Source organism: Tetrao urogallus (assembly GCF_951394365.1).
Source record: "Tetrao urogallus genome assembly, chromosome: 7".
NCBI lineage: Eukaryota > Metazoa > Chordata > Aves > Galliformes > Phasianidae > Tetrao > Tetrao urogallus.
Window position 1 is genome coordinate 41,829,589 of NC_136820.1, and position 11,930 is coordinate 41,841,518.

Sequence of the window (11,930 nt, forward strand, 5' to 3'; positions counted from 1 at the left end):
TCTGAAATGGGGAAAACCATACAATCTGAAGGGCTTCCATGACCAGGGATACCCCCATTTTACAAACTTTAGATGTCCCGTACTGAGAAACAGGAAGAAGCAAGTTTTGGTCAGATCAAGCACGAGTCAAAAAAATTAACTTTGTTATTACTAATCTACACAGTTACACTGAATACACAGTGCATACCAGTGTTTAAAATCTCCCAGCCTCACTAAATCAAAGTGATCTCAGATATGCAATATATTTTTCATAAGCAGCCTTGTAAAAATTGTCATGCTTGTATGTCTGGAACGTGTCAACAACACTGCAGGCACCGAACCAGCTGATAGTAATTACTGGGGGGGGAAGTGGGAAAGGAAAGAAGAAAAGAAAAGAATTAGGAGCAAAATTAGCAACTGAATTATATGAGCAAAATTAAAAGAAGATTAATTGAGCAGAAGACTGAGAGCCACTTCCCCAGAAATCCTATCCCAGCTTGCCATCTTATTCCTTGTACAATGCCAAATAAATCTAACGTTTCTGTTTCTCGTTGTTGCGAGGATTAATTAGTGAGTGGTTGCACAACAATTGAGAAAAAAATAAAATAACAGAAAATGCTGAGTACTGTTACGATGTGTTTGAAGCTCTCTGATCTGATGTGGATGCACGAGTAGACAGCCTCTGCACTGCAAACTACATAGCAGCTATACTATAAAGGTGGTTGATTCCTGATTACCATTGCATATTTAGAATAAGGAGAAAATAATTGTAATTAAAGTTTAAATTACGTTATAATTAAATTTAAGACGCAAGTTGTTCTGGGTAAGCACCTCCTACCTTCTGTTGCTCTGTGGGGCACACTTCATAGCTCATTACTGCAGGGCAGCTGCAACACAAACAGCAAGAACCCATCGGTGCTTTGGATGCTGCAGTACCTGGGAGCAACAACTGCTCGATCACCACAAACACTTCATTACACAACTGAAGGAGAGATAACACGGTGCAAATATCAGCAAGCTCATGCTAAGCTGTGAGAGAGAGAGGCTCTCCCACAGGCTGCCCAGGGAAGCTGCAACTGCCCCATCCCTGTAGGTGTTCACAGGCCAGGCCAGATGGAGCCCTGGGCAGCCTGGTCTGCTAGGGCATCCCTGCCCAAGCCATTCTGGGATTCTGCAGGGAGAAAAGCAGCACTACTGGCAGGCCCCAGTGACAACCAGAACCGGGCACTGGCATTGCCCTCTGATGTCTGTACTCAGAACCCAGATGTAACCTGCAGTATTCAAACAATTCAGGAGTTTGCTTTTCCCTTCCCCCTTCCCCTCATAGTTAGCAGAAGAAATATGGATGAAGCGTGGTTTGCACCAGTTTCGCTGAAGAAAAGCAGCCTTGTGCAAGAGAAGCATTTCTTTCTCTCCCTCTTACTTTCTGCTCTCATCTGCTACCTTAAGGAGCAAACATACATACAGCATTAGAAACTTGTGTCTCAACCTATAGTGACGACTTCTTTCTGAGCTCCTGACCTCAGCTAGAGAGGAGGGAGCTGAGGTCCACAGCAGAACACTGAACCTGCTGGGACCCAAATACCCTTTAAGGTGCTGCAAAAAGCACCTTAAAAAAAAAAAAAAGCAAAAAGGTAAAGGGAAACAAGAAGAGATTTCAAGAAGTGCCTGTTATCAATCACCATACAGCTGCTGTCTAAACTGATCTCCCACAATCTCACTGAAGCTCTTAACTACTGCATTGATACAAACATAGCTGCTTTATTATTAAAAACAAAACAAAACAAAAACCACAATAAACACTAATTTTCAATGTTCAAGTTGCCCATAAATAATAAAATGGTTACTTATGTTCTGGCTTCATTAAAGTTTAAATTTGTGGCTCCAGCTACCAGCCCACCACTATCTCATCCATGGCTAAATAGATTTGCATTGGTGGATCTAGTAGCAAGAGTAATTTGATAATCTGCTTGCTCTAATAGCAGCTGAAAAGGATCATCCAAACGGATTTTTTTTTTTTTTTTTTTTTTTTTTTTTTTTTTTTTTTTTTTTTTAAATAATCTGGTTCTCTAATCACCTGAGGGGAGAAACTTGCACAATTTAGTTGTGTAATGTTTGCCCTTCCCGTCAGCCAATAACAACTATCTGTGGCAACAATGGCAAACTCAGTGCAGCTGCAGGTGGACCATTTTTTTTTAGAAGTTAGTCAGCTGTGTTGAATTGCTTTGATTTTATGCAGCAAAAGATGGTCAGTAACAAAGTCTGCACCAAACTCCAGCGTCTCCTGAGCTTTTAATTACTTTAGTGACCAAAATGTTGGTTTGCAACCTAAGAGCTCTTGCTAAAATGTAATTGTAATGTGTAGCCTTAAAAACATTCTTAAAAAAATAATAATAATAAAAAATAATTAAAAAAAAAAACACAGAATAAGGATAAAACGGAAAAGTACTTTAATTCACAAAGGAGACACAGAGAAACCTATTTTGTTGGTTAAGCACAATCGTATCCATATGCAATTAGGAAGGTGTTAGAAAACTTTGTGAATAATTGTATTAATTTCTGAGTTAACCAGTTGCACAGTGCTGGGACAGACTGCAGCTAGGGAGACCTAGACAGTGGCTACGGAAGGCAGAAATGCTAAAGTGAGTGAGTGAGCAGGCAAGAGGAGTTGATTTGTAAGTCTGATTTACCTTTTGTGCCTGGAGACACAAGGGGTGGGGAAGAACAATTTGTCTCTTAAATGAATTAAAAATAATTAATTTGTGCATAAAACAAAATATGCTTTGATTTAAAATATGTTTCTTCATATATTTCTCTGTTCTTTGCCTCTGTTTAAAAAATAGCCATACTTCTGATGGTCATCAGTACAACAATATTCTTAATTAAAAATGCCAGTCAGAATTCTTTGGTGAATCACACGAATATATCGTGCACATCAAGGAAAATGATACAAAAATAACCATGATAGAAGTGGTTTTCTGAAATTTGATGGCAGCAGTCACACTTAACACGTACAGCTGCTGCTTTGCTGCTACCATGGGACACGGTTATTGCTTCCCTTCTGATGGCATAAGATTAAAGCAAGCGTGCACTATCACTGATCAAAACATTAAGTTTGACATCTCCTGTAAGGATGCCCTGCCTGTCAGTGACAGGGAAAGATACTTTGGGGCACTAATAGGACAAAGATGGAAAACAAAGGCTACAATAGGCTCAGTTCTAAAATCTAGGAAACTGGCTCTATGCGCAGTAATTGCAGTGATGCTTCAACACGATTTATCTGTCTGTTATAGCAGGAATTGTTTCTGACTTTAATATCTGGACTGATATTCAGATTAAGTTGTCTTCTATCTTTCCAGTGAAATATTTAACAGATTAAGCTGCTCGCACTGTTTCTTTTACTAAAAACGCCAGTATTCAAATTTGATAGGATTGTGCAGCCTTTCTGCCTTTTACGTACCACTATTTTCTTCTTTAATAAATTCATATTTGTTTTAGTGGAAACTACTTTTTGTATGAAACCGAAGAGTTTAAAATAAATATTCTGTGAAACAGTTTCCATCCACAGTGATTCTGAACACCTCATGCTCACATTCTTTGCTATGTATTATCTTGTTAGTGATAGGAAAAAATATTTATTATTTTGTGCACATACTTCTGGACTTGTGTCCAGTTTAGGAGATCAAAGTGTTTCTCTAGGTTTTGGCTTCCTAGCTTCCATTGGACTAGACTTTTGAAAGCAGCCAATGGTGCACATTACGCACCCTGCATCTTTGTAATGCGATCAAATAAATCTTCCTCAGAAACCAGCCTGGGAATCCAAAGTGGGAAACAGGGAAGGAAGACTCAGAGAAAGGCAGTTCTTGAAGCATGCTTGCTCAGGCACACATAAAGCAATGTTCCTCTTCTGTTTGATATGTCTGGGGATGACAATAAAAATTACATGGAAGTTTCTTCTGTTTTGGTGGCAGTGAGATGAGCTCTTTGCAGGGCAGATGGCGGGAGGAACTTGATGCTGTCCTGTTGCTGCTGCTTTTCTCTCTCCACCTCTGCAAATCAGGGAGAGAGTCCCAGTCACCTGTAGGAGTCTCCTGTAAAGCAGATTAATCGGTGGCAGTAAAGAACTAGGTTACTTCTTGAGGCTGCTGGAGCTGCTCCCAGCTCACAGTTTGTAAAAGAGATCAAAAGCTGAACCTCTCATTTTGTAAACATTAAGTCATTTGAATTGTAGCTCATGCACTATTGCAGTGCACAAGTCAGTTTGATATTGGTAAAGCAGTATTTTTTGTAAAGATGTCATGTGGAGAATGACTGACTGAAATGCAGCTATTCACTGGCAGGCTGTAAATTTGGGGATTTTTAGTATTACTTTGTTTTACTTTTTGCTTGAACAAGCAGTTGTGTGTGATGGATTTTGACAGAATCAGGGAGGATATTCTGAAAGGCAGAAATTATTTACATTTCACAGCTGGCTGAGTACTGATTTGTCTCTCAATGCTGAATGTGGCACTGTGAATTCTGTCTCCAGCTCTTCTGTCCTAGCTGGGAATCAGAACAGCAGCATGGCTTTCCAGCCCCACGGATGCTGACAGGGAGCTCTTGGCAGGGTTTTCCATGGGAAATCCATAGGGAATTTGTGCCACCTCTTCAGGCTGTTGGTAAGAATAAAGGCAGTGTCATGCACTACTCTGCACATTCCTTCATGCTCTGTAAGGTGGGTGTCAGGAGTGTGATTTTTGAAAACAACCTGGCTGTAACTGTCTTAATAAAAAAGTGAAGTCATATCTTTACTGCCATTTTAAAGATACGGTATACCAGTATTTTCACATAAAGAGAATAGGTAAATTAAGTTGGAAACCTCAATGTTCAGTTTAGTGAAGTTACATTAAAGTGAGTGAATGGCAGTGTTGGATTGCCGAGACCGCTATGAAATAGTCATCCCTGTTGCCATTGATTTTGTGGTGATGTGGTCATCTTGGCCCGTAAGATACTACTTATTCTACTGTTATATTTATTTAAGTATATATAACTTAAGTATACATTAGGCGTATATATATATAGGACCTCATGGTTCTGTAGAAAGTCACTTAAAGGAGTCTACTGAGTAGACTGTAACTGCATGAATTTAATCAACAAAGAAAGATTCTTAGATATATAGTTATTTTTTTTTAATGGAGTGTCTTCTTTTGATCACATTGTAAAAAGTTTGTTGATGTTTCAAATTGAAAATCAGTCCCCTAGAAGCAACAACTGTGAGCCCCCTAAAACCACACTGGGACTTCTCACTTTTGCCCATTCAGTAATACACTACCACACACCTGGCACTGTTACTTGTAGAGCAGAATCCAATCAGTGAAATACAGTGAAGGAGTATTGATACAGTGAGAATGACTCGTACATGGCCTTTAAAAACTCATAATAGCAATTTAATTGTTTTATCTATTTTTAAATACATAAGCACATCTACCTAAGAAAGAAAAACAATTGATGTTCCTCCTGTGTATCTATTACTGCGTGCTACGAGCTGCCTTTACTGATAGCAGTCTAAAATGGTGTTGCTTGCACATGATTTAAATGAAAACAAATACCTAAATGTAGCCCTTAGAGTCAGTTCAGACTGACCCCTTCCTGTGTGGTAAGAATATCATTTTGTAATCCAGACTTACGTGATGTGTAATTACAGCCAGAAAACAGACAGCAGCTTGGCCACAGGTTTTCCAAAGTAGTCAGCAGTCTGAGTTTTTTGGGGCCTGAGTGCCTGTGCAATCTCAAGTTGTTTGAGTGGGAACTGCTTTTCCAGAACTGGCATTTGTTTGTCTTCAGTGATGCAGCGGTACCCAAAATTCACAGACTGGTTGAGGTTGGAAGAGACCTTTGGAGCTCACCAGGTACAACCCTCAATTCAGAGCACTTCTCAATGCAGAGAAACTAGGAGCTCATTTTAAATCTGAAATTGCCTTAAAGACGACACTTTGGCTCCAAAGCAGCACAGTGATCTTGAAAATTTTCAACCCCTGTTCTTCTGTGAAGAGGTGGAACAATAAAGGCAGGTCACTGAGTAAGAATGTACCTCCCTACAGGGCAAGGCATGTGTCCCCGTCTCATGTGGACTGAACTGACGTGTGCTAAAGGCTGCTTTCAAATGACTGCTGTAAACAGCACTTAATGCTGGGGCTAGGGAGGCCCTCCATATGGCATTTCCTTGTATTTCCCTGTGCTTTGCTGGCTGCTGGGATGTTGCAGCACTGCAGCTCCCAGGTGATGCTCTGACCTTTTAATGGCACAGAGCACTGTTCAGTGTTATCTTTCTCATTTGTTTCATTCTGTCAAACTCCCACAGGGGGAAACTGGAAGAAACAAAGCTTTTGAGGCTTGAATCTTATGCACTTGGTTTCTCCTTTTGAAAAGTAAATATTTGTGTAATAATCTACGGAACTCATAAAGCAGCTGTGAAATTATCTCAATGTAAGATCTTGTGAACGGATCCAGGATGTAAGAAAACAGCAGGCAAGATCTTGTCTATTCTTCTTGAATAGTGCAAAACATCTGTCAACGAGAATACTGCCAACAAGTCAAGTTTGAAAGGCAGCTGTAGGGTATATGGCTATACCTGCTGTGTTGGTGAGCACAAAAGGCTTTTGTGGGACGCAATGACCTGAAGAGTGCCGGGCAGCTGCTCCTCTCCCTCCTGTGAGCAGCACATTTCTGATGCCAGCCCTGTGCTCCTGTGTGCACCCAAATTCATATCTTCTTACTCTGCTGTCTCACCTTTTCCCAGCCTTGACCCTGCCCTTAGAATGTTCCCACATCTCTCCTACCTCCAACTACCTTTTCTGGGCTACTTACTACATATCAGCTGGGAACATTAATGTATATCTCTGTTGTATTTATATTTTGAAGAGTGTGTCTGGTTTTTATTTACACACTAATTCAATATGTCAACCTGGCATCATTTAGTGAGGCTCCCTTTGGACCACATTTATCATATTACCTACTCTAGTTTTGTTTTCCTTTCCCCTTTCTCTGCCATCCCTGATTCACTATGTGCTCCAGCTTTCCAGTCTTTGTAAAAATGTAGCCCAGGGCACATTTTTTCTTTCTTTCTTTTGGCTCATTTGTTAGTAAGAAATATGCATTTGTTGAATCTGTTGGAAAGTAGACCCCAAGTTTGTGCAAGTGTGCTCATCTAATTTCTTTCAACCTCCTGAGAACAAGACGTCTTTCCTGTAGATGCTGTATGTTCTCTTACTTCAATACCTCTATCATTGTGAACTTTACTCATCCCCAATTTGTTTTCAGCCAAGCCATCCTGCTTTGTTTCATGCGTCTGCACCTCTTACCCTCTCAGCTGGCCTCCAGATAGCTTTTCAGTTACAGCTGATATTGTTTTTTGACTGTTCTAACTTCTCAGACATAATCTCCTCTAATTTGGATGGACCTTTCACTGTTACATTTCTTACTGCTTAGCAATAAAAGGGGAAGAATAACACTGTACACGTATATACTGTTAATGACTGCACGTCCTTATTATGGCAATCATTACTTTGCCCTTATAAAAGAGTATATACTTCCACTGTATTACTAGGCACTGTAATAGACTCCATATTGCATTATTGTTCTTTATAGCCAGTGAATAGTACGTCACGCCTCTTTACAAATAGATGCATTATGCATGGTTTAAGTGCTTGACTGGTAGAATTGCCCATACCGTGCTCAGCCCATATCCTGTTTGTACAGAAGTAAAGCTCAGTGATGCATTCGCCAGTATTTAGAAAGTCACTGGAGAATAATATTTAACCACTCTGACTGGCTTCATTTCTACAGCTGGAACTCCTTGATATTGAAAAAATAATGTTTTTCTTCATTCAGCTTACAACTAATTTATGAAACTCTCAGTTGTGGTTCTTGCACTGACCCAAGGAATCTGCTACTAGCTACTGCAGCCAGGGGAAGAGAGTTACAGACTGGTGCCTCCTCTGATCTTCTACATCAACTTCCAAATGCTCTACAGATCTAAACCCCAAGATTTGCCATTTCAGATTCTTCTGAATGATACTGGGAATGATTCTCCCACTGTCTATTTGGTAGATTTTTTTAAGCATTTTTGGCTACTATTCAGTGGAAATGTTTGAGTAATGCAGAAACTGGGATGATCAATATCTGAAGCTTTTGCACAGCTTCACCAACTGCACTATCACACCTGAAGAAATTACATGTTGTTCTATGTGGGCACTCCATATATGCCTCACAGAGACGGCAAAATTCAACACAAATATCGCTGAACATAAACAGCCACAGTGTTTAACTTAGCCAAATCTACCACAGTCAATTGGAATGTTGAAGATAAATTTTTGGCAACTTGCTGATTGGATGTAATGCTGAATCTGTTGCTTCAGGCTAACAAAAAAATAAAGGAAAAAAAGGAAATAAAAGTATTAACAATACAGAATCCATTATAAATGTCAAAGAAGTGGATTTTCTCGAGAAATATTGTAGTATAGTATTCGTGGCTTTCTTCTCTCCAACATGTCAAAACAGCATATAAAAGTTGTGCTTTGCTTGAGTAATCTCTCATTCTTTAAAATGTTAAATGATGCTAATAATGTGTGGAAATAAAGCACTATAGGTTATGTCTACATCTGATCCTGAGAGCACATAAATAATGTAAAATCTTTGCTGTAAGCAACTACACCATATGAGCATCTCCGGGTGTTAGTTTGGACTGGCTGTAGCTGGGCCCTGGGCTGAACCCTGGATCTGAAGCCCATGAGGACTGTGCTTGGAGCTGCCTCTGGTTTTACCCAAAGCAAGCTCTTTACGATCTCTGAGAGCTCCTTGTGATGTGAATAAAATCATGGGAAGAGGGAACAGAACACCTTTCTGATCTGCACTAGGACATTAACATATGTATGATCCTAGATGAAGTCAAAAAAATTCACTGGACTTTCTTGTAAAATAAATCATCGTAGGCTATTCTTGATACATAGTTGACTATATTTTCTCTCAATAGACAGTGTCTTGCTATCTAATATCTTGACCAGAAACTCATACCTTTGCAAATTTAAATTACTCTTTTTAGAAGATGTGAAATGTACATGTTTTGTTTCATCTTATCCCACTCCTCAGAGTAAGTTCTAAATGTCAGTTCAGTGTTTATACAGCAAGACTGCTTCCTGAAGAGTTTCCCTAGGAACTGCTGTGAAAAATGTTAGTGTGACCTCTGCAAAGTTTGTGGAGTCCATAGAGTTCCACTGGCAGTATTCTTTGCACTATGCGTCTTCCAAGTCCTGGAGAACGCAAGTTTGCACACGTGTTCGATCTTTGTTAACACATTACTAGGTCTTGACAACAAAAGGTACATACTAACTCATGCTGGTCCATACTGCTAACTGGGACTGCAAAGGATAATTGCACATGTTCCTCACAGCCAGCAGCATTTTGTGTTATTTACTGCTGTAGGTGTATTAATACAAACGTAACCTTGATGACCTGTTCTATTTAATGCTCACTAATAAGCTGTTATGGGATCTCAAGCCCCCTGTGCAAATGCAAATTCTTCAAAATGAAAAAGTGAAATGATAATGAAAATGCTTCCCAGCTGTGCCAGAGGAACATCCTACGGTGTGCAACATCCATCTTTTTCTAACGCATCTCCTTGTGTGGCTCTTCTGCCTTCCTTTAGCCACCTCTTCCCCAATTCAACACACACTTTCCCCTTCAGCTCTCATGCCATTGCAGACATGTTCATCCATTGTTGCAAACATCACTTTGGGGTACACCGACCCCAACACAGGCTGTCCTGCACAGGTCAGCCATGGTCCAGGCACACAGATGGACGTGTGCTGGCTCTAGCAGAGGAGCACACTGTGGGAGCTTGGATACTGAGAGAGCTCCTTCAGCTGGTACACAACATACCACAAGAAATAGCTATTGAGGAACAGCCTATAATTACTGCAGTGCTCATGCCCAGTGAGAGTTATATTTTCTAGCCAGCAATTCTTTTGCAAGGGGGGAACTTGGGGCAGAAGGAGGGAGAGCACAGCCTTTATGCTTGCACCAGCAATGGTAAACTCTCCTCTCTTCTCAGAACAGTTGGGGACTGAGCTGCTGAAAGATTTGGTAGCTCACCACAATCTTCTTTTGGTTTTCCTACAGCTTTCACAGTGGTTGTACCTCAGGACATGACAAGTGCTGATCCGGTATTTGTTCAGGTGAACGGCCTCTCCTTCCCCATGGGTTCTTTCCTTTCCTTCTTATCTCATTTGAGAAAGGAGACCAGGAAAATGCAGGAAAACAAAAGGTGACTGAAATTAACATTCAGATTTATTGGGAAAAATAAGTATACTTCCAGACTCTACTTAATATATTATTTATTTCTCTTGTTAAAGTGTTTTGCTCAGTTCCATGGAGATGACAGAAAATGACCGAAACATGAGCTTGTTTGAAATGCTATTGGAGCACGTGTGCTTCTCAGGGTACAGAAAGTTCCCAATGCTCACTGCTTCAGAGGGAAAAGGCAGTCCTCCTTTTCTGTCATGTTGCAGTCCTGACTCACTGGAAGTTTCTTGGAAAGCAGGAGTGCATTTCCAGCTCTGTTTGTTCATACCAGTGTTCGTTATGCAACTTCTGGCAATGCAGTTTATAATACATTCCTTTACTATTTTTCTCTTTGTGCTGTATTTTGTATTATCATCAGCTGTTTTACTTTTTCCTCATCCTTCAAAATCCGGACATGCTGTTCTTAGTTTTCCTTTCAAAAGGGAAAACTAATTTACTTATTTATGTTCTCCTTATGGAAGTATGACTTTCATTACAATTTTTCTGACAAACTGAAGTGATGTCTCTTTACATCTTCATTGTTACACCTTAAAATCATTATTTGCATTTAAACATATTTTTCTGTTTAATTCCTTAATTTATGTTTCAAATCTAACACTAGATCCTACTTTTATCTCATTTTAAGACCTGCACCTTCAGTCAAACCAAATTACAATGATTGAGTACAGTTTTAAACCCAAATGTTAGTTAAATTTTAACTTACTTTTTTTTCTCTTTGTTTTCTCCTTTCATTTAGTTGAGCACATGCCCTGCAGTTTGTGTGTGGCATCTGCTATACCTGTCTTGTGCCATACCTGAGCAGACGTGGCAGCTCCACATAGAGAACAGAGTTATTTTAAAGGGGAATATCTTATGGAGGAGACAGATTTTTATTTTCTTTACACCTCTGCTTGAAGCCTGATCCATGAAGGTCTAGAGCCAACCCCCTGGGCAGCCAATGTGGGGTGTCATTACCCTACACACTTACTTAAGTGTTTAGATTCTTTCCCGTGGTGAAATGAATGTGTTGCTGTCAATCTGAAGTATGCTATTGATTGGCTGTTTGTTTTTAATAGTCCTGCACATCTGGTGGTTGGTCACTTTGGTGAAGGACTGAGATAGCAGTGCCTCAGCTCTGGGTTTGAGGCAGATTTGCTGAATCAAATGTCCATGACAAACTCTTTGGGAGAAGTGTCAGGCCAGTTTACAATCAATTGCTACAGAGAGTAGGAACAGCTGCTTCCCATCCTCTCCCTTTCATTTGCTGTTCGAGACAATTTTGGCTAAAATGGAAGAAATTGTAGGATGCCCATTAACATACATTACTTTATTTAGCACATGCATTTTACTCCTTTTTCATTTGTTTCTAAACTAGTCTTCATCTGCTGAGCTAAGAACAAACAAGTGAGTATGAAATCTGGCAAGGCAGCAAAGACAGGCAAATGGCTGAAGGGACAAGAGAAGGAATTTGCTTCAATGAGATTTTCAGCTTGTCACTGACATCAGACAAGCCCTACAAGGCTCTCAGTGCACCACTTGGAATAAAAATATTTGGAAACTGTACTTTTTAATTTAAAATATATATACATTTTTAATTCTTCTGTGTACATAAAACAGTGACAGTGTTGGACTCA